Source organism: Dipodomys ordii, unplaced genomic scaffold (genome assembly GCF_000151885.1).
Source record: "Dipodomys ordii isolate 6190 unplaced genomic scaffold, Dord_2.0 Scaffold104, whole genome shotgun sequence".
In the NCBI taxonomy this organism is placed as follows: Eukaryota; Metazoa; Chordata; class Mammalia; order Rodentia; family Heteromyidae; genus Dipodomys; species Dipodomys ordii.
This window is the reverse complement of record NW_012267320.1, coordinates 6,508,781-6,522,654: the sequence shown is the minus strand read 5'-3', so window position 1 is coordinate 6,522,654 and position 13,874 is coordinate 6,508,781.

The following is a 13,874-nucleotide window of genomic DNA, read 5'->3' as shown; positions in this document are numbered from 1 at the left end:
TCCTGCCTTGTGAAAATTCAACATATGCATACACACACACACACACACACACACACACACACACACACTGACTACGTGCTGGCAGCAGACGTATAAACATACTGATTCGTGAGGCATGACTAGCTTAGTATCTCCTGGCCATTCTATCTGTGGGGTCTGCCTCTGTCAAATTTGCCAGTGGATAGCTTGTGTTGCTTTGGGTTTATTACCTTGTTGATGGAAGCATTCAACCCAACTAGTGTCACGGATGTAAGAATGTACCTTGGCCCTAGGGTTTTATGAGTCTATTATACTTTGTTGAACATTTGGAAAATACTATATTGATGTCACAGTACCATAGAGAATTTCAAGGTGAAGACCTGTGTGAAGAGCTTCCTTTCCCGTGGGGGAATTCTCCCAGGCCACCCAACCACATGCTGCATCCAGCTCACCAGCTCCTCTCCCTTCTCCCTACTCCTTGCTTTTTTTTCTTTCTGGATTAGAGGAGTTCAGACTCAGCCTCTGAGCCACCCTTCACTCTATAAAATTCATAAGGCCAGAAGGGCTTTCCATGGACAGATTCTGACCCCCTACAGAAAGCTACTCGTTCGTTAATTCATTAAAAAAATCTCAGGAGGAACTGCGTACTGCGTTTTATCTTTAGAGAAAGGGAGACAGAAACATCTGCCTTCCCTGTTTTATGTTTTAATTGGGATCAATGGGCAATTAATAGAACCATAAAACACGTGGTATTGCAGATGGTCAAAAGTGACAGGAGGTGAATGAGCACTCGGGAAGAACGGTGGCTGCAGCTGCAAGCAAACGTGTCCACGCAAGGGCTCACTGGGAAGCTGGGATTTGAATAAAGGGCTGAAGAGAGTTTTGGTTTGACAATTAAATGTTGAAAAGCATTTCTGACCAAATCAAATGAAAACAGGAAAAATATCAATCTGATGTAATTGTAATCATGGAAGAATGAATAATGTGTAGAAGAGTTCCTTTGAGAAGGCCTGCCCGGCACACGCCTAGAGTGTGTATTCATCTTATTATGTGCAACAGTGGCATTCAGTATAGTCCAAACTGGACAGACACATGGAGCTATTTCCATTTCCATTCATGATAATTTGATATTACAAACATCATTTCTCAGTATCAGTAGCCTACTTTGTGACTAAGTGGCAGTTTTTCTACAGGACATATAGAACACTCCATTATTGTAGAATGTTCTACTGGAGAGTGGGAAACAGAATGTCTACCACTGATACATCAAAGAGAATGTTATTGTATAACTGTATATTGTAAAGGGGTTTTGCTGTCTTGGATTTTTTTCAGTTCAACCTCACACTTAGGACAATGGGAGACAAGTATCTCACATATTAAAGAGAGATATCAACAAAGACACCCCCATACTCAGTCCCTCTCCCCACATATATAGGATTTGCAAATTACTCTTTAAGCTAGATTAATCTAGCCTATATATGAGAAAGCTCACGATTCATTGAAAGTCTACAATCTTTGTTTGTTTGTTTGTTTTGTCTGTTATGGGGGCCTGAACTCTGGGCCTGGGTGCTGTTCCTCAGCTCTGCAGCTCGAGGCTAGCACTCTACCACTTGAGCCACTGTGCCACTTCCAGCTTTTTCTGCTTATGTGTTGCTGAGGAATCGAACCCAGGGTCTCATGCATGCAAGGCAAGCACTCTACCACGGAGCCACCCTCCTGGCCCTGAAAGTCAACATTCTTTCAAAGAGTATGAGTAGAGACCTGGGCAGGCATGAGAGGGGACTTCTGTTCCTATATATCAAGTAATGGAACCCCCAAGAGAACCCCTCATGAGGATGGGGTTGTGTAAGGAGCGGCCAACATCTTAATCCTGGCTGGACGTGCTTGTCCAGCAGAAACTTGTAAGTCCCCCACTGCTGCTCTGAGAGACGAGAAGAAAACAGCTCCTGGTGAAAGGGATGTGCTTTTGGAACAATTTGTAATGTGGCTCTGTAGAAAGCTTGAAATCTTGCTTCCTATTGGAAGAATCAAAATGGCAGAGTTGTCAGTGAGGGAGACTGAGGTGGGAGAGTGGCCGGGCAGAGAGCCTGCCTTGCAAGTCGTGGCACCCCAGGGGACGCCATATTGGTGCCACTTGTGTGAATGCCACAGGGGTCAGTTAATTCAAAGCTATAAAAGCACCTGACTTCAGGGCAAGGAACAAAGTCTATGTTTGTACACTGGAGAGCGTGAGTCTGGGTGGAGCAGCAGCATTGTCAGACGTCGGTTATTTTCCGTTTCCATCCTTTAAGTATACAATGCATTGACATTAAGTATACTGCAATGTTCTGCAAGCATCATCAGTGCCCATTGTCCATTAGCTACTATGTTCTTTCAGGGAGAGGTTTATGTCCATGTGTAGGTGGCACACCTGGTATACACCTTGAGAAGTCTCTGTAGGAAGACTAACTGCACCTGCCTGCTTCCTGTCTCCATGGAAACACCTCCTGAGAATGCAGAAGGATTCCAGGTGATGATCAGAATATGCACAAGCTTGAGTTCTCCCTTTTGTGAAAAGGAAGGGATATGGTTTGGTCTTTAAGGGGCTGAGGAGAATTGATCATGAAGTTCATGACCACAGGAGAAAGAGACTGGGCTATAGACAAGTTCATCTCGTGGGCTAATTAGCTGAGATTTCTAGAATCCCTCCTGCCCCCTCAGGGACCAAGTAAGCTATTTGTAAATCCAAGTTGTAGAAAACATGCTATTGCAGAAAAAAAAAAAGATTGAGTCCAGTCCCCCACCCCCCCTACTCCAAGATTGGAAAACAGATACTGCAGTGCTTTTGTTTGAAGGGTCAGATTGTTTAGGTCATGGTCTAGTGAAGATCACAGTAGCCTCTTTGTAGTACTCTGAGTTCTCTTTATGAGATTGTGGGAGAAAAGCCATTGAGAAGGAGGAAAGGCCCGAGAAGTAGGAGGAGTGAATCCCTAGTGTCAGCTGCTGGGGACTGCAATGCTTCTCCTGTTACTGCTTCCATGAGATTTGAGGTCCATTTCTCACTACTTGGACTTTAGAGAGCAATGTGGTGGGTTTTGTGTGTGTGTGTGTGTGTGTGTGTGTAGGTCCTGGGGTTTGATCTCAGGACCTGTACACTGTTCCTGAGCATTTTTTTTTTGCTCAAGGCTAATTCTCTACCACTTGGGTCCCAGTTTCACTTCCAGCTTTTTGGTAAAGAGTCTCATGGACTTTCTTGTTCCAGCAAGCTTTGAACTATGATCTTCAGATCTCAGTGTCCTGAATAGCTGATTATAGGGATGAACCAGTAGTACTGGCAACAATGTGGTTTTACATTATTTCAACTGACTTTAAGTTTACTTTCTGGTTAATCTTTATTTTTTTGCATTAATTTATCACATAATAGTTTAAAAAACTGCCCATATATATTACTGATCTCTCTCTATCTGATGAATATATATTCCTAATGAATAGAAAATGTCATTTTATATACACATAAATATATAAAACACACATATAATTAACAGTTTTCTATTTATAAGGAATAATCACAACATACCTGGATGAAATATATATCTGTATCCTCATATATCATGACAAAAATACTCATTTCTGGAGACAATTCTGTTGAGAAATAGCTAGAACTTGAAAACCTATTTATTGATGAGAAAGCATCTTTGGGTTGGGTAGACTGAGGATGCGATTACAACACACCATAGACTTATAGACAAGAGAAAGATTGACAGAGGCAGAGAGGAAGAGAGAGAGAGAGAGAGAATTCTAATGTGAATTTGACAAAACGTAATTGAAGAACTCATTGGGAAAAGATCTTGCAATATTTGCATTACCAGTATAGTGGAAATTTTCGCATGTGTCCCATCAAGAGTAAGTGGGTTAAGGCTTTGTAGCTGTGATTGGTTTATAGCTTGGTTCATTTAGCTTTTCTTTTTCTTGCACATGAATCAATGACTTGCAATAATTTTAATAAGAGGAAAGGGCCAGAGTTGCATCCCTGGAAATGTACTTTTTTTCCTCAACTACTAATTATGATCATTATCATGATTGATAGGATTTTGCACTGGAATTCTCCCGATAGTTAACAGCTTTGTGGGACCTTGCTGGGCACAGCATCTTTTTTATTTCTTTCTGTCCGTAGATGGCAGCACACCACTGCCTACGATCACATCACATCCAGAGGCTCCAGCTGTAAGTCAGAGCTGTTGGTGAGGGGAAGGGCAGCTAATGAGTCATCAGTCCAAATGGGATGGCAGATTAATGTCGCCATTGTAAACAAGGTCAGAGCATTTATATCCAGTGCATCTCACAAAGCACAACACACCCATATTTGTGTGATTTCACTGGAGCATACAGGATTTAGCAGTGTCAGGGCTGGGAAAGGTCCAGCCTTGTATGTAAGACACTCAAAATCATTTGGCCTGGCCCTGCCAAGGTAACCACTCGAAAATCAATAAACCTGGAAGATTTATCATAACAACACAGATGTGTGTGAAATAAATGAGAAAGTGTGTGCATTCTGAGGGACAAGCAAAGAAGAGTCTCTTATGGGATAGACAGGACATCCAGGATGAGTACCTGACAGGCTGGAAGTGTGTGTTTCTTGTCAGCTGCCCCGCGGCTTATCTTCCTGTGTTGTAGTGATTTGGGAGGGTGCCAGGGAGGGCTGGCCATGTCCACGTTGCAGAAGTGTTCACACCACATGGTGAATGCACAGTGGTCTATGGAACCAGGGTGAGCCAGGGCCAGGGAGATGATTCTTTGGGATGCTGCCAACCTTGCTTCTCAAAATGGATGATCCTGTTGTCCACTTTATTGATTCAAATGATAACTCCAACCACCTTTTAGCTACATGTTCCCTATCAACCATTGTTGTGAAAACAGATTCTCAGATTAAGGAAATTACAGTACACACAAAAGACCTCACGAGTCCCTGGTACAACATTGACTATGTTCCATATCCACAAGTGGCATTTGCAGTGGCCATCAAAGCAAAATAACTACATCAACACACACACGCACGCACGCACACACACACACACACACACACACACACACACACACACACAGGATCATTGCTAAAACTGAAGAGGTGGGACATCCTACCCAGGGCTGACACAAAGAGAAGAAAGATTGCTATAGAGTGTGGATCATTCCAATAGAAATGCACAAAAGCCACGGGCAAACCCGTGTGTGCCATCTGTGGTCATGCATTAGCAGTAACGGAAAAAGCCAAGCCGGAGCTCCCTACAGCTCAAAGTAGGCTAAGCAAGCTCTGTGAACTGGGAAGCAAGTGTGTCTGGGTAAAAGTCAGTGATGTTCAGCTGCTTCCACCAGGCCTCGTGACAGAGGCAACGTTCCGCAGGTGAGTTGTGTAGGGAGTGAGCTCATCACACAGAAGCGGAGGCCTCACGCAGGAGACTTTGCAAAGCTGCGTGGTGGTTACTACAGAGTTGTTAGCCACAAATTACAAGGGTCTGAGTGTTAGCTTGTTTCAGAGCACGGTCTCAGAGCTGGTCAGTGCCATAATGAAAAGAACCTGGAAGGATTCTACAGGCAATCCCTTCTCCCTCCCCCCACCCTGCCCCAATCCCCCTCCCACCTCCAGGTTTCATATACTGCCCAACTGGCGGCTTTCATTCCTGGGATACTTCCGAGTTTGACAGGAGAGAGGGACTGCTGTCACTGGACACCATAGCACAAGAACTTGTTTGGAGACTTTACAGGGAAAACAGTTGAGCTAGCATGGGAAAAGCTAAATGGCCTTACTGCAGATGGGGCTCTAGCACTGGTTGGCTTGCAAAAAGTGTGACTTGCACTCATAGAGAAAGAACTAAAGGATCTAAGTTTTGATCTGACGGATTTTATTATTTGCCACTGCATTACACACTGAAAATGTCACTACAGGCACTGTGCTCAACAATGTGATAACAGTATTTATGCATAAATCTTGTCAAAAGCAGGCGATTTTAATAGCCGCTGGTTTAAGGAGTTACTGAGTGATCTTGACTCTGAGCGGGGTGATCTTGTTTACCACCATGAAGGGTAGAGGCTGAGTGGCAGGATGTTGGCTTTTGAGGTTTTATGAACGATGGAATGGAGTCAAGCAGTTTATAGAGATGAAGGAGACCAGTCTGGGAATTCCATGAGATTTGGTGTTGATGGTGGCCAATTCCAACCCCTTTCAGAACCGAACGTCAAGCTGTAGGCCTTAACTTGCGTCTCAGTTCCTTGCTTTCAAACGTGAAATCATTTGAAGGTAAATTAGAGCCATGGAAAGTGAAACTCAGACTTAACCGGGGAAGGACAAAAGCCTTCTACAACACTTGAGTGTGAATGTGTGACAGTAACTGAGACATTTAATGAGGCAAGGATCAGAAAAGTAAACAAATAGAATTGAACACTCTTCAATGTGGAGCCAGCCGATGCGTCCGCTCACCTACAATGTGAAATCATTCAACTGCAAAGCAACGAGGAGCTGAAAGCCAGGTACAACAGCCCTGCCTGAAAACTATAAGCGTTACATTAATAGCGACGAATGTCTCACTCTGAGGAGATAGGAAATAAAATGTGCATCTGTGTTTTGAACAACTTACTGCTCCAAACAGTTCTCTACAAAACTTACCAGTGCGAGGCCTGGTAACTATCGAGGCCTGCGAACGCCATACACCTGACCCGAGAGGAGGAATCCCAGTCTGCACAACAGAGGTGAGTTCATTAAAATGGATAATGTAGATGGCTTATCAGTGGTATTAATAATATCCAAATGACCGTTGGTAGAAGTAAAAAGGTTTCTCGCTTCTGGTCTGTATGAGGCATGTGCAAAACCTCATTTGGAAAACATTGGTGCTGGTATTATCCAAATGTAATTGTTAATAGAAATTGTAAGGATTCATCCCCTTATTTTTCCCATACGAGGTAAGTGGCAAGTGATTGCTTTAAATAGAAACCCATCTTGTAAGAGGATACCGAATTCTAAGCTGAATGCTTAGTGATAGAAATGAAGTGTGATTTTTGTTGTTGTTCTTGTTGTTGTTGTTGGTTGTGGGGCTTGAACTCTGGGCCTGGGTGCTGTCCCAAGCTCTTCAGCTCAAGACTAGTGCTATACTACTTTGAACCACAGCACCATTTCTGGTTTTCTGGTGGTTAATTGGAGATAAGAGTCTCATGAGCATTCCAGCCTGGGGTTGGCTTTGAACCACGATCCTCAGATCTCATGAAGTGTGAGTTTTATCTGTCAAATCTATTTGCTACTTATTTAATGTCTTTAATGTTTTGAGTAGCTCACACAGGTTGCACAGATATAAATTTTGGTATTTGCCATCTCCTGTATATTTAAGAGAACTAGATGCTTCATTTTGCCATCTTTACCAGAGAACACTTCAGAAACTGTTCTCACAAAGTGGTCAGGAGTCAAGGGCCTCAGTAAATTCCCAGTTCTAGATGAATGTTGTCCAATACTCACATAAAGTGAGCCACATGTGTAAGTTGTGTGTTATAATGAATGGTCTCCAGAAGCCGTATGTCAAAGCCTTAGTCACCAGTGTGGTGTGCTATTAAGAGGTATCTGGACCTTGGGTAGGTGGGGCTTAGTGGGAAGAAGTTAGGTGCTGGGGGATGAATTCTGGAAGGGGATATTGGGATGATGGTCCTTCCTCCTCTCTGTCTGCTTCTGGGATGTGTGAGATGTGCAGGTTTCCTCCACACAGTGCTCTCCCACGGTGCTCTGCCTCACCACAGGCCCCAAGGCATTGGGGTGGCCAAGGAATCATGGATGTGTGCACCTCTGAAACCGGTAGTAGCTGAAACTGCCAGCCCCCAATCCCTTTCCCCCTGTTCACCTCTGATACTTGTCACCGCAATGCCAGCCCCCAATCCCTTTCCCCCTGTTCACCTCTGATACTTGTCACCACAAGGAAAATTGATAACACACGTGTGAAATATTATTAGACACTACCCTTTCAAAAGTAAAACAACAACAACAATGGAGTGAAGTTATCTGAGCATAGGTATATGTTTTCCTTAGCCTAATATAGCCCTAACACTTTTTAGCATCATATTACAAATGATGGAGCTATTGAGCGATCTTTTTGGTTAGTGTGTGAAATCTGCTATGTGTTTTATACTCATGGATCATCTTGGTTAAAACTCACCTCAAGTAAGTAATCAGAAGCTATGTGTGCCCCGAGGCCACTATAGGACCTAGACATCTCTAGGGATTTTGTATCTGTTAGAGGTGTATTATGTCATCTTCAAATATAACTGGTCTCCTTACAAAATTGGGAAGTGTGGAGGCAAAATCACTCACATAGGAGAACACTATGCGTATATGAAAGCAGGTAGTATAATGCTACATCTACAAGCCAAGCAAGGAATGGCTAAGATTGCCAGAAGTTAAGGGATTGTCCTGGACTAGTGTCTCCTTCTCCTCCTTCTGAAGGAATCAAGGCTGTGGACGTCTTGATTCTGGACTTCCAGTCCCCAGAAATAGGAAACAATTTCTGTTGGTTAAGCCTCCCAACACGTGGTACTCTGTGACTTCCTGTCCTTGCAACCGTACAGCTCTCTTTTCTCTTTTGTGATTAAAAAAAGTATTTGCTTGTAAAGATGCTGTACAAAGAGGTTACAGTTATATCAGTAAGGTAATGAGGGCGTTTCTTGTTGGGCATTGTTACCCCCTGCTTTTTCTCCCACTATCCGTCCCTCCCCCTCCTCTCCCACTTCCCCTCCCCAAAGTTGTAAGGTTCACCTCCAACACAGTGTCTTGTGAGTCTCATTGTTGCAGTGCATCATCCTGTGTCCTTGTTTCAACATTTTGTTATTCCCCTTCCCCTCCCCAATTGGATAAACGTGTATACAAGATGCAGGGCACCACATCAAATACAGTGACAACAGGGATATACCATAGGAGGAAGAACATACAAAAGACACAAGGAAAAAAAATCACATAGTATGTTAAAAACAACAAAGAAAAACCTCTTGTGTCCATATCTCCGGGTTCATTTCACTTAGCATCATCTTATATATAGCTTTTGAGCTTTTCTGCTTATCTGACAAGATTATCCTAGATGTATACTAATTATTGCAAATAAGGGAAACCATGGGGCCTATGTTTCTTTAAGACTGGCTTACAAAAACGATGGTTAGAGGCCAGGAAGCAGATGGCAATGCCTTCACAGTATGCATGCTTCCGGCCCGAGGGCCTCTTCCATCCATCCTTGTCAAGAGGAGTGCTAGCCTTCTCTCCTTTCATACAACACTACAACTTCATTTTCTTTAAGTCTCTTCTCATTCTCCTACATTTCCTTTTTTTGGCTTGCCTGTTGTTCACCTTCCAGCCCTCTCATGGAATTGGGTCGTATCTTCTTTCAAAGCACACCAATAACTGACCCATTTCAATCATATTGAGCATGAAGTGGGCTTCTCCTAAGCAGGAGAAAGCCGGCCTGCTTGGTATCTCTAATGAATGTAGCATTGTCCACCCGCTGGAATCGCTGATGTCAATTGCTGACTGAGAGCCTGAAGTCATGGCCCATGTGAGAATAGCATTTTGGGTATTTGACTTGACAGAGTGAGTACTCAACAGTGGAATGAAGAGCTGAGATTGGAGCATGAACTCTGAATGCCTAAGCAACACCACCAAAAACATAAAAAGAAATATAGCAAGGAGAAAGAAGGGAGGAGATTGTTGTACTTACTATCATTTTCTACTTTAAATATTAAAAGTTGGATTAACGTATTTTGATAGTTAATAAAGATGTAACATTACTTGTAAACATCTTTAACAGGCTGGTGCTGGTGACTCATACCTGTAAACCTATCTACTTGGGAGGCTGAGATCTGAAGATTGAGGTTCAAAACCAGCCCAGGGCCCGCCCCCCCAAAAAAAATGTGTGAGACTCTTGTCTCCAGTTAACCACCAGAAAACTGAAAGTGGCACTTTGGCTCAAAGTGGTAGAGTGCCAACCTTGAACAAAACAGTTCAGGCACAGCATCCAGGCCCTGAGTTCAAGCCCAGGACTGACCAAAACAAATAAACAAGTCTTTGCAGCACAATTGTAAAGAGTCCCCAGATTTAACTCTTCATTTTGTTTCAACCCCCTTCTGGGGGGAGGGCAGAGGGAAAGAGAAGAAAGAGAGGAGAGGAGAGGAGAGAGAAAAAAGAGAGAGAGTATAGTCTTCAAAGTCATGCTTTTTGTGACCTGTATCCTTCAAACAGACTACCTAACAGCTCAGCTGTGAACTCATGATCTAATCACATCTCAACAGCACCACTGGCTGAGATGAAGTCTTCAACCCCTAAAGCTTTGGGGCCATTTTATATCCAAACAATAATAACCTGGGATAGATTCATTGGTATTCCACCATGCTGTTCACCATGCTGACTTGCTCCTGCAAGGGCTCTTCCTATGCATTTGAAGTCAGTGAGAACAACACTACTTCTCGGCTGGGATTTATCCTCTCTGTTCTCACCTCACTGTTTTGTTGTCCTTCACGTTACTTTCTTCTAGTTCATTTTCTTTTACATTTTCTCCAACTAACTGTTTGCCTGAACTCTCTGCATCATATAATAACTTATTCTAATCTTTTACTCGGGAGCGGGTGCAGGTAAGCAGATGGTGATAGGAAGAGACTAAGGGCAGCATTTAGATGTGTGAAGTGAGACAATGGATTTTGCTATCCTGGGAAGATAGGTGATACTTTTCTCAGATGGGGTTGAATGCTTGGAAAAATTCTATGACTCTTGTACTTGGGTGGATTTTTGCAATTTTTTTTCATAGCAAATATCCTTTTTTTAATATGGTTTATCCAAAGAAATATTGCTGCTTCTCAGAGTTTTGACAAATACTGCTTTTTATTTGCTCTTCTCTCCCTATGTCTTACATTACTCTCTAGGCATGCCATATATTTAAATTATGTATATGATTTTATTATTTACAGTATTAACAAAACTCACTTTCTATGTTGGTTCAGAAAGATGGATGACTCTAGTATCTTAAATTTGTCTATTAAATAAAATAAAGAACCAACTGGCTGTGGTAGTTTATGACTGCAATTTCAACTCTTGGGCAGCCAAGACAGGAGAGTTGTGAGTTAGAGGCCAGCCTGAGCTTCACAGAGAGACTGTGACTCACAAAACAGTGTTATCCTTACAGCAACTCAATTCTTGGTTTAGGAAAAATAAGCCATTTTAGATTGCAATTAAGCTGATCATTTGCCTCTTGGAAAAAAAAATCATGGTGTATTATAAAGTAGAAAAGTCTTAGCCAGGTGCTGGTGGCTCAAGCCTGTAACCCTAGCTACTCAGGAAGTTGAAGTCTGAGGATGGCATTTCAAAGCCAGCCTAGACAGGAAAAGTCTACGAGACTCCTATATCCACTAACCTACCACACACATACACACACACACAAAAAAAAAGGCCAGGAGTTGACTGTGGTTCAATTGGTAGAGTGCTAGCCATGAGCAAAAAAAGCTCAGGGACAGCACTCAGGTCCCAAGTTTAAGCCCCAGGACTGGCACCAAAAAACAGACAAAAAATTTCTTTGTTTTTCCCTTTGAAACGAACACTATTTCTCTCTCTCTCTCTCTCTCTCTCTCTCAAAAGATATCTGATTACTTTATGACATACATGGGACCCTGACGTGTGTTGGGCCAGAGCATTCTTTGAGTCATCAAACTAGGGATAGAAGAGAAACATTTGTTAAGTAAACATGTATCAGTGCACACATCCCCAGGTCTGATGGCTGAGCTTAGCTGACCTCAGCCTCGCCTGCTCATGTGTCTTCAGAGTAGGAGGAGGCTGATCGATTTGGGCGGTAGAGGCTGTGTGTTGCCATCCATGGGAGGTTTGTACATCGAAGGTGCGTGTCTTCCCCCCTCCAGCAGACTAGTCGGGGTGAATTCCAAAGGAGACAGGTGAGAACTTGCAAGCTCACATAGACTTGGCTCTGAGGTGATACACTGGTAAAGCAAATGACAGACATTCAGAACCAACAACGCTAAAGTGAACACCACCCATAGAGTGACTGCAGCCAGGGTAGAATAAAACACTGAAATGAGTCCTCCAGCATTCCTCTTTAGAGGTGTTAGAAATGAGCTCTATGTAAAGACACTGAAAACAGCAGGAGAAACCAAAGCCAGAGGGTAGAGAGAAGCAAATGGTGGAGCGGATGGGAAGATATGGATAATATTCCACTTGCAAGCTGCATCTTTGGTGCTGCTTAGAGTGCTGTGCTTCTGAGATTTGGTTGGTTTGCTTGGTTAGGTTTCCTTATTCTGAGATCAGGCTAATCTTGACCCCGCCATCTCCTCTCTGTTGCGTGCATTAGTATAAACGTCTCCATTGCTTGCCACCAGAGGGTTATGATGTATATGTACAGTCTTTCTCGAACATAGAGACTTTATATCAAAAGACGCTTTCCCCATCCCAAGGTCAAGTTTTTCATGAATATTTTTTGTGGAAATACATATTTTTTCATATCCTAGAAGAAAGCATCATTACCTATATCTCACAGATTATTAGTTTATTAAACTGGACTGTATGAGTATCAAATAAGAACGTTACCTAATTTGTAGTAAAAATTATAGAGGATCTGTGTGAATTGGGATAGACATCTAAAATCACTTAGCACAAGGTGATAATATTCATCATTTTAACCCAGACATTTTATCACTAGGGATTTATTTATATAAATAAATTTGCAGAAGCAAAGATCCATATACATGAGTGCTTTAGGATAACTTCACTCATTTATAATGAGTTACATCTAAATAAAGAGGAATGCTGTAACCAACTATTTCACTTTACCCAGATGTACTTATAACTATGTTAAGTAATGGCAGGCTAGCTACTCAAGAAGCTGAGCTCTGAGGATGTCAATTCAAAGCCAGCTCAGGCAGGAAAGTCTGTGAAACTCTTATCTCCAATTAACTGCCAGAAAACAAGAAATGGTGCTGTGGCTTAGAGGAAGAGTCTTGAGCCAAAAAGCTAAGGGACAGTTCAGGCCCCAAGTTCAAGCCCCACGACCACTACCATCACCACCACCAACAAAAAGATTAAGTAATCTGCTTATGACATGACAAAAAAAGTACTTACATAAAAATCCCAACTAATTATATGATTAGTCCCCAAAGGTATACATTCTTCCTAGACATGTCACATGGATGTATTCTTTTTGTGTGCAATAGAAGAAAATATGTTGCACCTACTTATAATTTTCGCTTACATAAATAGGAAATATTCATGACTGAGTTTTTATTTGGGTAGATTTAGACCCAAGATGCGTGAACCACATGTACTAAAATTACCTTGAGCTGAAATTATTATGGGTAGAATTACTTCATTGTAGGAGTATGATGATATGTCCCTGGGTGAGAAAGTGGTAGACTAGGAAAGAGTTGGGAAGAATGCTATGGGGTCTGGTGTAGCCATGGAGAGAATTCCAGTGGAGGGGTTTGAATTATAGACATACTTCAGGAGATGTGGTTGTTCATATCTTATACTGTATTGTTTTTATTCTCCATTTCAATTTTCCTTATTGTTCTCATGGCTTCCATGAATGTCCATCCAGGTATTTTCTGTACTTTTGGGAATTAGGAGAATGTTCCCCAACTCTCCTTAGAGAAGACAAGTTGCCTGGCTGGGGTGGAAAGGTGGCCAGATGAGCAATGACATCTCTGGAGCAGAGGTGCAGAATGAGGAGGATTTGTGGACTGTGTTAGAATTACATTGGTATGATAGACTGTATTTCTTTCTTTGTCAGTTGTGGGCTTGTACGAGGGACCTGGGTGCTGACCATGAGTTCTTTTTTGCTCAAGACTAGCACTCTATCACTTGGAGCCACGGCACTAATTCTGGTTTTCAGGTAGTTAATTGGAGATAA